Source organism: Camelus dromedarius, chromosome 2 (assembly GCF_036321535.1).
Source record: "Camelus dromedarius isolate mCamDro1 chromosome 2, mCamDro1.pat, whole genome shotgun sequence".
Lineage (NCBI taxonomy): Eukaryota > Metazoa > Chordata > Mammalia > Artiodactyla > Camelidae > Camelus > Camelus dromedarius.
In genome coordinates, this window is record NC_087437.1 from 11,292,261 (window position 1) to 11,306,885 (window position 14,625).

Sequence of the window (14,625 nt, forward strand, 5' to 3'; positions counted from 1 at the left end):
GCACTGACCCTCAGGGATTTGGCTCACACTAGAAATTAGCAGCAGAAGCTAAACCCAGATCTCCTGACTTCTATCCCTGCAGCGTAAGTTATGGTGGTCTTTCTCTACAAATAGACAGTTAGCTTCAAGTAGAATGAATAAGTCCATGAAAAAAGAAAAGTTTCGGCAAGCTTGTGATATTATGATAACACAAAACAACAGCCCCGAGTAGTGTGAAATAATACCGGTTCCATTTATTAAGAGAAAAAGGAAACCCAACCATGGTAACTCTCTGTATTAGTGTACTGTTAGTTTATTAGTTTCAATTCCCTGACCCAGGAAACAAAGTTTAAAAACACAAACAGAAACTGTCTGCTGCCCCGCTGTCTTTGCCTCCTCCCTCTCCCTTCGACATCACGTCCAAACACAAGAGACTGATTCCGAAGGGCAAGTTCAGTTTCACAGGTATCCACAGTTTACCATAGAAGCCCAGAGCTTTAGATAAGACCGAAAAATCAAAGCAAGGCCTGATTTGTTGGAATGTGGACAGGGAGAGGCTGAGAAAACAAAACCATTCTTTCTCCTGATGGTGGTCTTTACGAAGTTCTTTGACTCAGGAAACCCTTGCTGGTTTCAAAAAAGATTAGCCAGGCTGAGATGACGGATGAGTTGCTATATGTTTTACCATGACATTTCCATAGATCTTTCATTAAACTAGGTCACAGAGGGCTTACTTTTCAGGAAAAAAGTCATTAAGAAAACAGAAGAAAAATGAATCCTCTTCACAAGGACTTTGCTCAGACTCTATTTTAGAAAAATGTCCCTTTTGGGAGGGAGGCAAACGAGATCAAAGTGAGATTTGGAATGCACAGGATTATCTTTTTAAATATCACAGCTTTTCTTAGTTTACTTTTGCATCATGCAAACCATGAGTCACCTGTTGAGTGCACTTCAAGGGTTTCAAGACTCTCATCAGACATTTTTAAAAAGAGAATTCTGAGAGGGATGTGGGCAGAGAAAAAGGGGTTGGAATGATTTGTGTGTTCATCCAATCACTCATCTTCTCATGAGTTTAGAAAACATTTACTTAGAATCTACTGTGTGCTCAGTGCTGTGCTTCGTACTGAGAATACAAAAACAAATAAGACCTGGTTTCTTTCTTTGGGAAACATATGTGTACATAACTAAGTTCTGTATTTCAGTGAGAGAAAAAAAGGTGAAGATGAAGGAAAGAACATGGAAAGATGCTCAACACCGTTGCAAGGAAATGCAAACCAGGATCACACCAAGATACCACTGACCATCCTTCTAGGAATGGCTATAATAAAAATGACACACAATAACAAATGTTGGTGAGGATATGGAAGAACTGGAACACTCATATATTGCTGGTAGGAATGCAAAATGTGCTTTGGAAAACAGTTTAGCAGTTCCTCAAAAGGTTAAACATAAAGTGATATATGATTGAGCAATTTGACTCCGAGATATAGACCTAAGAAAACTGAAAACGTGTCTGTACAAAAACTTGTATGTGAATGGTCAGAGCAGCATTACTCATAATGTTCAAAAGGTAGAAATAACCCAAATGTCCATCAAATGATGAATGGGTAAATAAAATGTGGTATATTTGTACAATGGAATATTATTCAGCCATGAAAAGGAATGACATACTGTTATATGCTACGAGATAGATGAACCCTGGCGGAGGAGTGTATAACTCAGGGGTAGAGAATGTGCTTGGCATGCATGAGGTCCTGGGTTCAATCCCCAGCACCTCCGTTAAGAAAAAATTTAATCACCTCCCTCTCCAAACAAAAACAAACAAGAACAAAAAGATAGATGAACCTTGGAAACATGCAATGAAAGAAGCCAGAAACAAAAGGCTACATATTACATACTTCCATTTGTATGAAACATCTAGAATAGGAAAATCCACAGAGACAGAAATGAGATCAGTGGCTGCCAAGGCCTGGAGAGAGGGGAGAATGTGTGTGGGGGTGACTATTAAAGGGTACAAAATTATTTTCAGGGTAATGAAAATATCCTGGGATCACACAGTGTTAATGGTTTACAACTGTGGATATACTAAAAACCATTGAGTGAAAAATCACTGTTTTGTATGAACACATTTTGTCCACTTTAAATGTGGGAATTTTATGGTATGTGAAATATGCCTAAATAAAGCTCTTATTAAGAAACAAAAAAATGAGGAACTATAAGAGGATGGTTCCCTTCAACACACATATATGTGGGTAGACTATGTGCCAAGGATCTAAAGACAACAAAGTTTTAATTTCTGGGGAAGCGCTTGGTGTTTTGGGGGAAAACAGATAATAATAGATCGTCTGCCTATAATGTGGTAGGCACTGGGACAGGGTATGTCCAAATCCCAAGGGGGAAGCTCTTTGAGAAGCCTTCTTGCCCCAGTCTAGGCTGGCTGCTCCTTTATCATCTACATCATAGCAACCTTTGAGCTTTTTCCTTCCTTACACCCCGATCTCTGATTCTCTCTAGGTTTTACAGTTCCAGCCAGAGGACAGGGATCATATTATCCGTGCTGAAGCCCCAGTGTTTAGCACCTGCTTCCTCTGACGGATGGCACCACAGTTTCTCAAGATCTCTGCTATCAGTTAATGGTGAAGAATGCAAGGAAGGAGAGTTACATCTGGAACCTGCAGGTGGCCAGACTTGAAGTCTGGAGGTCTGCCTGAGGAGGTGAAGATCTTGGCAAGGGTTTCTGAAAGAGGGGATAATGCAAACACATGGGCCCCAACTTCTGGCCTAATGAGAACTGCATTTAAAAGTTTGAATTTGGGGCCAGAAACCAAGATTCCACCCAAATTAAGACTAAGACATCCCCAAAGTTCATAGCAGCAGTATATACAATAGCCAAGACATAGAAGCAAGCTAAATGCCCATTGACAGATGACTGGATAAAGAACCTGTGGTATATTTGTACAATAGAATACTACTCAGTGTTAAAAAAAAAAGTGATAAAATAATGCCATTTGCAGCAACATGGATAGGCCTGGAGATAGTCATTCTAAGTGAAGTAAGCCAGACAGAAAGAAAAATGCCATATGATATCACTTATATGTGGAATCTAAAAAAAAAAAAAAAAAAAAAAGAAGAGGACATTAATGAACTCATCTACAAAACAGAAACAAATGTGTAGACATAGTAAACAATCTTATGGTTACTGGGGGAAGTGGGTGGGAAGGAATAAATTTGGAAGTTTGAGATTTGCAAACATTAAACACTATATATAAAAATAGATTAAAAAACAATTTTCTTCTGTATAGCACAGGGAGCTATGTTCAATATCTTGTAATAAGCTTTAATAAAAAGAATATGAAAACGAATATATGTATGTATATGCGTGACTGGGACATTGTGCTGTGCACCAGAAATTGACACATTGTAACTGACTGTACTTCAATAATAATAAAAAAAAGACTAAGACATCCAGATTCAAGCTCATGTAAGACTTAGTGATCTGGGCAGAAATGAAAATCACTATGTTGGGGCCAGTTTGGTTAAGGTGCCATCACCAAAAGAAGAGATGTGAAGTCTGAATTTTATACAATTTGCTCACTTCTCTACTTTGGGCTATGGAAACCACTGTTCATTACACTCGAAAAGAGTTTTGGTTGCTGGTTAGGTTCCTCTTTACGTGATCATAAACCCGAAATCTCAAGGTTGTATACCACTGTCTTCTATGTAACTGACGGTGCTGTGACTCAAATTTAATGAGAAATACTAACAAAAGCTACAGGAAAACTCACCAGGCATTAATTTATTCCAAATACGATTTTGGGGAGTCCATCCATAAGAAGAAACAACATAAAAATTCCACGAGGGCTATGTGTCCAGAGAACTAACTAGTTATCAAGGGTGTAGAATTGGGGCGAGAGTCATAATGAAAATGGTCAGAAATATTCTGGATCTAACTAACATTTACCAATGAACTTCCAAGGTCAGTTGTTAAGAATCAAAAACAATGTGTATATTAGTCCCTTACAAAGTCCATATTTTTAAAAATAAAAAATGACATAAGGAATAGGATTCATTGTAGAAAAACTGAAAGACATAAATTAGCAAAAACCAAATTTACCTATCAACTTTCTACCACAGAGATAGGAAGCAGCATTTTGATGTTTCCACATCTTAGATTAGTATGGTTGTGTGTGCACATGTGCTCATGTGCGTATTGAAACACAAACTTACGAAACACGAAGGAACTTTTAAATAACAAAGTGACCCAATTACTAAAACATGCACCTTCCTGGTAAAGGCAGATGGAGACTATGTCTTCATGTTGTTGGGAAAGCTACATCTTTTTTTCAAATTAAATTTTTTATTGACGTATAGTTGATGTATAATATTATATAAGTTACAGGTATACAATACAGTGATTAACAATTTTTAAAGGCTATATTCCATTCATAGTTATTATAAAATATTGGCTATATATTCTCCACATTGTACAATATATCCTGGTAGCTTACTTTATATCTAATAATTTGTTCCTTTTATTCTCCTGTTCCTATGTTTGCCCCTCCCCTTTCCCTTTCCCCACTGGTAACCACTGGTTTGTTCTCTGTACTTGTGAGTCTGCTTTTTTTTGGTTATATTCATAAGTTTGTTGTATTTTTTAAGGTTCCACATATAAGTGATCTCATCCAGTGTTTGTCTTTCTCTCCCTGACTTATTTCACTTGGCATAATGCCCTCCCAGTCCATTCATGTTGTTGCAAATGGCAAAATTTCATTCTTTTTTATTGCTGAGTAATAGTCCATTGGTACACACACCACGTCTTCTTTACCACTCATCTGTTGATGGACACTTAGGTTGCTTCCATATTTTGGCTGTTGTAAATAATGTTTCTATGAACATTGGGGTGCATGTATCTTTTAAAATCAGTGTTTTTGTTTTTTTCAGATATATACCCAAGAGTGGAATTTCTGCATCATATGGTAGCTTTATTTTTAGTTTTTTGAGAAACCTCCATACTGTTTTCCACAGTAGCTGCACTAATTTGCATTCCCACCAACAGTGAACCAGGGCTCCTTTTTCCCCACATCCTCACCAGCACTTGTTATTTGTGTGTTTTTTTTTTTTTGATGATAGTCATTTTAACAGGTGTTAGGTGATATCTCATTGCAGTTTTGATTTGCATTTCCCTGATGATTAATGCTGTTGAGCATCTTTCTTGTGCCTCTTGGCCACCTGCATAGGAAAGCTGCATCTCGACCTATGTGTGATAGTCCCAGCATGATGTATTTTCCCCAGCTTTCATCTTTGCAGATACATTTTTTTTAGGCTAATAAACTATGCTGTCATTTTATCAAGCATATTATAATGATAGCAAACTCTGTCTGTTGGTCCAACAAAGGACTTGGAAATTTTTTTTAGTTGACACTTGGCAATGTCTGATTAATTGCTAAGTATTATTTTGCACGTGAAATAGGTCAACACGTTATGTAAAATAGGTCAACATGTTAAAATATTACTAACATTATTTTTTTACCTTTTTTTGCTAGGAGCTTAATTACGATATAATTCATATCATACAAGTCAATGTTTTTTGATGTATTCAGAGGGTTGTGAAATCATCACCACACGCAATTTCAGGACATTTTCATCAACCCCAAAAGAAACCTTTGGAAGTCACTCCCTATGCCTTCTGTCCCTTCCACTCTTTCTGCTCTAAGCAAGCACTAATCTACTTTCTGTTTCTACAGATTTGCCCATTCTCGGATGGAATTATACAATATGTATTCTTTTGTGACTGGCTTTTCACTTAGCATAATGTTTTCAATGTTGATCCGTGATGTAGCTAACATTAATTTAAAAAAAAAAAACGTGATTCTCAGAGGGACTTGGTATGTGGAAGGGGAAAGTTGTGTACATTTGCGCTAGGAATCACACAACAGGCCGTAAGCTTGGCTTCTTGGTTTGCGCTGAATGCAATTCACTTGGTTTCCCACGAATGGGTAAAATCAGAAGGCTGGCTAGTTTAACTCTTCTGAGTGAATTATGAGAGCATCTCAGGTCCTAGGAGAAGAAACACTGGCACCGCTTGTCACCTCGGCAGACATGGTCCTCGGGCCTAGAATATACGGCAGATCGATCTTGATGGCTGCTGTAAAGTGGAAGGAGCAGCCCAGGCGGGTGGTCCGGGGGCAGGGAGCGGAGCTGCACTCAGAGACCATTTCCCACCTGGCTAATCTTACCGTCCGTGTAAGACCACGAGTCTCACACAACCTGTCCCGGAATCTAGAAGGAGCAGTGGTTACCACTGGTGGTGGGAAATGCTTTGGGCAGTTAAGAGAGGTGCTGATTCACGGTGTGGAACTATCAGCTTAGACTCAGCAAAAAACCCTGAGTGGTTTGGGTCAGGTGATCGGATGAGAATATAGTCTCACAGCCCTAAGGAGGCTAGACCATTAGCATGTTTAGTTATCCTTCCAATTTTATGTGGCACGTCCTCAGCTCATCCCACAGCTCAGGCCCTTCTGATTTAAGTCCCCCCTGTCCCCCACTGGCACCTTCTTCCTGATGTCATTTCTTTATATACTTAAAAAATCTTAAACAACTCATCTCTTAGCCTTTTCTCAAGATACAAATCATGATTCTTTTTACTTTTAATTCTTGGTATTAGATACCAAGTCTTCCATCAGTTAATATTTAGCCTTCTAATAAATACTATTTTCATCCATCCATCCATTTGTTTAACAACCATGTATGACCTACTGTATAAGACACGGGGTTCAAACTCAAAGCAGCATTAACTTTAAAGGCATTCTTTCATGCACCTGCGAATCTCCAGCAGAGCTGCCCAGAGGCTCCCATTCATGAAATCTTTCCTCAGAACAGCACCGTCTTTCTGCTCCCTGCCGTGTCCTCACTGAGCATCTCTGGTTTACACCTTGCCCTCTGGCTGGCTGGGGGGTGAATACACCCAAGTCCCAAGCCTTCAAACTCTAGAGCCCTGAGGGGCTGGAGGGAAAAGGAGGCGGAAGGAGAACCTGGTCAGAGGTGTTGACCCAGAAGAGGAGAGACAATGTGATGACAAGGAACTCTGGGTTTCTTGGGGCAGAAAATGGGGCAAAGCAAGTTTTAGGTTATTTCTTCTCACTCAAGAATTCCTGAAATTAAAATATATGATTTTTAGGGCTAGGCTTGGGCATAACACAGGTTCACACACAGGAAGTCCCTTACTAACCTTGCTTCTCCCTGTCCCGATAGACTCTGACCCAGAGGAGCTGACGTAACCTTTCAATCTACAATTAGAGGTAAAACATTTGAAGATGCAAATTACTAGGAAAGGGAAAAGACCGGCATGGTGAGTCAGTCAAAATTTTAATCAAAAGGCCACACACACAGTCTGCAGTGTTTAGCTATCAGAGTGTTTAAAAATCTGAGCCAATTTTTAAAACCAGGATTTCATATAAAACCCAGATTTCTTGCCTCGTGTGAAAAGAAATGGGAAGATCTGGCAATACTGAGCCCAGATTCTCACAGGGCGACAATCAACTGGACTGACAAGGGAGGCCACCTCTTAGTAAAGAGACCTGCTTCTTACACCAGCACCACGCCCTGGGGGGCCCCAACTCTGAGCCCAGAGGTCAGTTGCCCTTTACATTAATTCTTGCATTGTCTCTTTACACGTAAAGAAATATTTCACAGAATTTTTATCTTTGTCAAAAGGGGGGAGGCAAAAGTGATTCAAAGAAAAATGAAATAATGTATTTCTTTTTGGAGGTGAAAATTCTTACAACATATAAACAATGTGTGATGGTTGACAGATTTAATCAAGTGGTCCTTACAAAACAACTGTGCCTCTCTCGTATTCATGTCAGCTCTCTGGTGCTTGTAAGCACTGGAGTTTCAGACCTCTGGTACTAATGAGATCATTTCCTGTTTTAAAAGAGGGGCTGGGTTAGCAAGAAGGAAGGTCAAGTGTATTAGAAGAGTGGGTATGGGGCAGGGAGCACAAAGGGCACCACAGCTGCCTCTGATTTTGCTTTCAGAGTCAATTTGTGGCACTGGGCTTGCACAGAAGCACCCAGGGTTATTTCATGCCCTGCATGTTTGAAAAAATGGGCGTCTTTTCTTTATCTGAGAATCCATTCGGAATGAGGTTCAAGGCTGTGGCTCTAAAAATGTGGGCTAGCGGCTCTTCAACCTGGTGTCACATGAAGAGAAGGGGCAGTTGCATTTGTCACCAGGAAAACATCACTGTCATTACAAGCTGTGCTGGTCTCCCCAAAGGTGTCCCTGCAGGCTCGGTAGATATGCACGTCACAGGGTGGGAAGACAAGGAGGTTACTGCCTTCACATGCTTACGATCTAGACAAGAGTGGATATAATCAAGTCTCTATGATGAGGAGAACCCCATCCAGACCATGGGAATTATCCATGACACACACATGTAACTATCATGTTGTGTGTGTATATATATACACACGTATGTTCAAGCATATTCCAATTTGAAACAACTCAATATAGAAAAATCTAAACTTTTCAGTTTGAAAGCTGAGGAAGGATTTTTCACATTACAAAAAATCAGTTAATTCAGATGTTCTCTAAATATTAAGCTCTTTTAATGCAGTGGTTCTCAACTGAGGGTGATTTTTGCCCCCCAAAGGGACACTTGGCAATATCTGCAGATTACGTTGGTGGTCACAGCCGGGCGAGGGGTGAGGGTTGCATGCCACTGGTGTGTGTGCGTAGTGGCCGGGGTGCTGCTAAACACCCCACACAGCACAGGACATCCTGCAACAGAGAATACCTGGCCTCAGAAGTCATTAGTGCCAAGATGGAGGAACTCGGTCTAATACACATTATATATGATTTACTTTCTTCCAAAAAAAAAAGAGGTAATTTACACCAATGATTCAGCACTATTGTATTAAGCAAGGGATACCAGTCTTTGAAGTCAGGTCCAGTTGGGAGTGGGGCTTTTGTAGTGAATATGGTGCTGGTTAAAATAGAAAAGGCTGATGGGATGGGAGATGAGTTGGTCACCTGAAGGGATGCCGGCTGAGAAAGGCAGGGCACACACTGGGGTGCGGCTGGCAGTGGGTGGTGGCTGGGAAAAAAGTGTCATTGGTTCCGGGATGGGGCAGAGGGCAGTATGGCAGAGAGAGGAAACTGGCCGACATTTCTGGAACAGACAGTGTGAGTGGAAGCACAAAACCAGAATCAAAATGGGACTCTCTAGGGTAGCAAAGAGTTGTGGAGTTAGTGTTTGATCCAACAGGTCATGAGCTTTGAGGAGGAGCCCTGTGGTGGGTGGAGAGGGCAGGCAAGAACGGAGTGCCTGGAAGAGGAAGACCTTGTGGGTGGGGATCTGCAGAGAAGAGGACAGGACAGCGTGGCAGGAAGAGTCTGCAGACAAGGGACAGGGCGGGTGGAGCGAACCCTTGAAAGCATGTTCTGGGAGTCTCCTGGAGACCTGAGGAAATTCTCTAAAGCAGCTGGTCCAGAGGGCGCTGAGCTGAGCGTGGTACCAAGGACAGCGCATGGAAGGGCAGCAGTCACGGGAGTGGGAAAGGAAGGATGCTGATCCCGAGTGAGCACTGGCACGTAGTACTGTCGCCAGAGACTAACAGTTTCTTGCCTCACGCAGGAAAGAATTCAAGAGTGAGGTTTAGTAAAGTGAAAGCAAGTTTATTCAGAGAGATGCACACTCCACGGATCATAGAACGTGGGCCAGCTCACTCAGAAGGGAGAGCGGCTCAGGAGACAGACACTCCACAGGCAGAACGCGGGCCATCTCCAAAGGTGAGAGGGAGAGAGACCGAGAGGTGTGGGGGCTTTAGTTTGCAGTAAAAGCAGATCCACACTCCATAGACAGAGTGCGGGCCATCTCAGAAGGCAAGAGAGAGTGACCACAAGGTGGGGAGTTGTCAGTTTTTATGGGCTCAGTAATTCCATATACTGAGTAGGAGGATTACTCCAACTGTTTTGGGGAAGGGGCAGGGACTCTGGGTGCTGAGAGGCACTTGCATTTAACCTTTTGAACAGTCAATGTGTTTTGTATTAAAAAAAAGTTTCTAAATGGTTCTATTGTTTCCTGGAGTGGTGTTCGCTCTTAATACTATATGGGTGGCAGTGCCCGTTTGAAATCCTAACCTGATATCAGCATCCTTACAATTACAGAAGCATTGCAGAAACACCTGCAGTTGCATTAACCTCGTAAGTATTACATTTTAAAAACATGATGCCTGCAACACTGAGTTCTTTGAATGGACTGATCAGATATGTGTTTAAATTAAACCAGTTCAAATAGAGAGGAAGACTAGGGGTGGGAGAGAGTGGGGAAGGAAGAGGACGACCTAGGGAGGGAGCCGAAGAGGGGAAGCCCTCAGGGGAGAGAGACAGAGAAATTGAAACACTGCGATTGTTTCATATTCAAGTTCGTGGTTGGGAGTGATTATGGCAATGGACTCATAAAATTTCCCCTTTTTTGTTTCCTTTCCTGCCTTCCTCTCACTGGTCTGAGTGTGATCCTAGGGTTTAAGGATAGTTGTTTCTTGGGTAACATGTTTTTTTCCCCTGAGCAGACTTTGGAACCTCCCATTCCCAACTCTACTGTATAGCAAACCCTTCTTTAACTTTATTTTTTATTATCGTTTTTTAAATTGAAGTATAGTCAGTTATGATGTGTCAACTCCTGGTGTAGAGCATAATGTCCCAGGCATGCATATACATACACATATTGGTTTTCATATTCTTTTTCATTAAAGGTTATTACAAGATATTGAATATAGTTCCCTGTGCTCTACGGAAGAAATTTGTATTTTATCTGTTTTTATATATGGTGGTTAACATTTGCAAATCTCCAACTCCCAAATTTATCCCTTCCCACTCCCTTTTCTCCTGGTAACCATACGATTGTTTACTATGTCTGTGAGTCTGTTTCTGTTTTATAGATGAGTTCATTAGTGTCCTTCTTTTTTTCCTGGATTCTACATATAAGTGATATCATATGGTATTTTTCTTTCTCTTTTTGGCTTACTTCATGTAGAATAACGACCTCCAGGTCCACCCATGTTGCTGCAAATGGCACTATTTTATTCTTTTTAATGGCTGAGTAGTATTCCATTGTATAAATATACCACAATTTATTTATCCAGTCATCTGTCAATGGACATTTAAGTTGCTTCTATGTCTTGGCTACTGTAAATAGTGCTGCTATGAACATTGGGGTGCATGCATCTTTTTGAATTAGAGTTCTTTCCAGACATATACCCAGAAATGGGATTGTTGGATCATATGGTAAGTCTATTTTTAGTTTTTTGAGGAATCTCCATACTGTTTTCTGTAATGGCTTCTTTAACTTTAAAATAGGCCAAGGAAATTCTAATTAGAGATCGTATTTCTTTGGGGCTTAGCTCTTGTTTTTAATCCAATGCTCTTGATGTGGGTCACTTCAAACATCCCCCACTTTACCATTTCATTTCCATTTCTAATGTCTACACACTTATTCACATGCAGTCAAGAGAGCTACAGAGTGTGAAAAAAATTTAGATTTAGATTCCTGACAAGAGACAGAGGGGGCAGTGAAAGCAGATACAGAAAGGACAGCTCTGTGTGGAGTTTCTGCTTTGGTTATTAGTTTTTCTTTCTGTAATACTAGGAACGTGGCTGTCGAACAAGCACATGTGCCATCGAAACCCCGAAACTGAACAGGACACACATACCCCATCCTTGATCTTGGCTCAAAACCAGGAAATACTCTCTCTCTTGGACATGATAACCAGCTTCGATGCAAGCATACGAGGTTACTTTTTGGACATGCAATTCCTATAAAGATGGTACGGAGGATGTCAAGCAAAGGGTTCTGTTAAAACAGACCCAGAGACGAACTGGCCAAGCTGCCCGCAGTGCGGCCAGACTCAAGCTGTTTGGGGACTTTGGAATGTAATTGGAATTTCTGGTGGAAACAGCCAGCATCCCCCGCCAGAAAAAAAAAAAAAAAAAAGAAAAAGATATCAGCTTTTAGCTATGCTGAAATCTCGGCCACAAAGGAGAAGACATAGCACCCTGGCTGCCAAAGCCCTTCCCCTTGGTCTCATTTCCAAACTGCCTCTCCCCTGACTCCTGAGCTGGGGCCAGGGAGGAAGTGCGGGGCGGAGCCCACTGTGTGGGTGATTTTAACGTAACAAATCACCGCTTCGCTACTTGAAAGACAAAAAAAATTAGGAGCTCCTATCTTCTGAGTGATTTGCTAGAGTGCTTTTTATTTGTCCATCACTTTTAAAAATTTAAAAAAAATGTGTTTTCTCGCCTAGTATAAGAAAATTGACAGATATCACATTCTGCATTCCAGCCCCTCTCAATGTGGAAATTACACTGCCCCTTCCTCCACCCATTCTTAAAGTCTTTTAAACAAAAGTTTGATTCAAGCAGCTGAATTCTGACTCTGAATTCATGTTCTTAATACTTCAGGAGCTTGGTAACTTTCCCCCCTCTGGGCTATAAATGTAAAAACATCAGAAAACAACACAAAGAGAATGCAGTCACTCCAAAATCTACTATTAAGATAACCAGTCTTGTCACTGGGCTTCGTAGCCTTCCTTTATTTTGTCTCTGTGTACTTCTAACATACTTTTTTTTTTTTAAAACAAGATTACAATCATTCTCTACATACTAGGAAACTCCAATTAAAGGCTGGAGAATAAGCCACCCTTAAAAAAATGATGAAAAAGTTAAGACAGCTGCATTATTGAAGAGTTTACAGAGCAGGAGTGACAGCAGAGGCGCAGATGAAGCAATTATGAATTTCATGAAAATGGATAAAAATCCAATTGGAATAATGAGGCCTGCCCCACTGAACACCTGTTTATAGTCTTAATTTTGCCTTAAGGAGATATTACTAATGTCCGCCAACAACAACAAAAATCAATGATGGATCAATATGGATAAATGTGTTGGGTACGACCTTTTGTCCTAAGAGACAGTTAACAGCTGGGTTTAGTTTTACTGGGATTTACTTAAAGACGTGTAACAGTAAATAATGGCGCGTTTAAGAATATTTGCCTGCTTTGATTTAGTGAGTTTGGCAGGTGGCAGTGGCCTTTCAATGGCATATGGCTTTGAGAAATTACATCAATATATGCATACAATGTGTCTTAGCCTCCAGTTCATGCGTCAAGTTAATTAGGAGAGAATCGCTCGTTTAACATTTTATAAGTAAATATTCTCTAGGGCTGGTGGAAGAAAACGTGGTGAAATGACAAAAGAAAAAAGAGTAAAAGCTTGCAAAGTTTTGCAAGAATTTTTAAGAATAGCATAATGGCCAAATACAGAGACGGACCAGTATTTTCTTGACATCCTGCAACATTATGAACGGCATATTTAGGCATGTCCAATGAGGCAATGTTAACTTTTTTTCAAAGGTAAATTACTTGTAAGTATAATATTAAATGAAATAGAAAGCACATATTCAATCTGTCTGAAACGTTCCCATTAGGGGTCTGATATGGTGTGCCCCTTGTAATAACGAGAAATTCTGATGCTTTTTGAGAGGGTGTGTAGCTCAAGGAAAACGCAGATGGACGACTCTGAATATGTTTTATGTTGTTGTAATTCCCTTCACATTCCACATGTGAAAGTTACAGACTAGCACAGAAAATACAAACACTGCATGTGATCAAAACTAAAAGGGATATTAGTTGTAGTTTGTTTTCTTAGATTTGGTTTAATTGTTTTCAAAACTGGCTACTTTTAATTGTGGCGTCACAGTTAGAAAAGCCAATGATAATTTTTACAGGAGCCACAAGCAAATAAACCACATTATGTTTCAGGATAATTTCACAGAGAAATTCATCTTTGAAGATCAAAGGGCATTGCATTCTTGCGGATTATAGGAACCTATACATTTGGTTTCCTTTGCAATATCCTGTAGACTGTACACAGAAAACAAACAAACAAACAAGCAAAAAACGAGGTCCTGGCATATTTGCACTAGAATTTAAGCTATTTTCCAAAACATTTCTATCTGGCAGTTGCTTTTAAGTTCTTTGAGTACTTCCTGTTTGCCTCTTTTATTTTATTTTCTGGTAATACAAGACAGGCTCTACTGATAGAAAATTAACAGCACTGGAAAGCCACAGTGCCCATTAAAATAAATGGCTATTGAACTTGTTTGAATATTGGATATTTTGAGAGATGTTTCAGTTTCCTTTGCTGTGATTTGCAGACACGTTCAACTTTAGGGACACAATGGCAAGACAAATGCATCAGTTTCTTTTTGAGTTTTATATTCTTACAGCATGTACAAGCAGCTTCCTTCCAGCGTACGTGGCTACGTAAATATACTAAAAAGAACTTTTACAAATCCCGACATATCAGCATTAGTGCACTGGCCAAAAACAAAAAAAAATCGCTAAAATATTTTACCAGTTGGCTACAATAAACTTTTAATATGAAGTGCCAAGAAATGGTCAGATGAGTTTTTAATCTGAACCCGAGCTGAGGAGAATGATTGCACTGCAAATGCCACCGTGCCTGTCCACCGAGCAGCAGCCTTTGCATGTTTTCTTTAGCAAAGAAGCTGCCGATCTTCACTTTGGGCAGGTTATATCCACACACGCATACACGCAGACTACCTGGATGTGTCTACACACAGCT

At 40.3% G+C, this 14,625-nt stretch overlaps 1 protein-coding gene across 7 annotated transcripts in view; it reads right to left on the bottom strand.

Moving 5' to 3' along the window:
- THRB (thyroid hormone receptor beta) overlaps positions 1-14,625 on the bottom strand; it is a 382,589-nt gene that overhangs the window by 32,071 nt on the left and 335,893 nt on the right. The gene's annotated exons all lie outside the window — the stretch shown is intronic.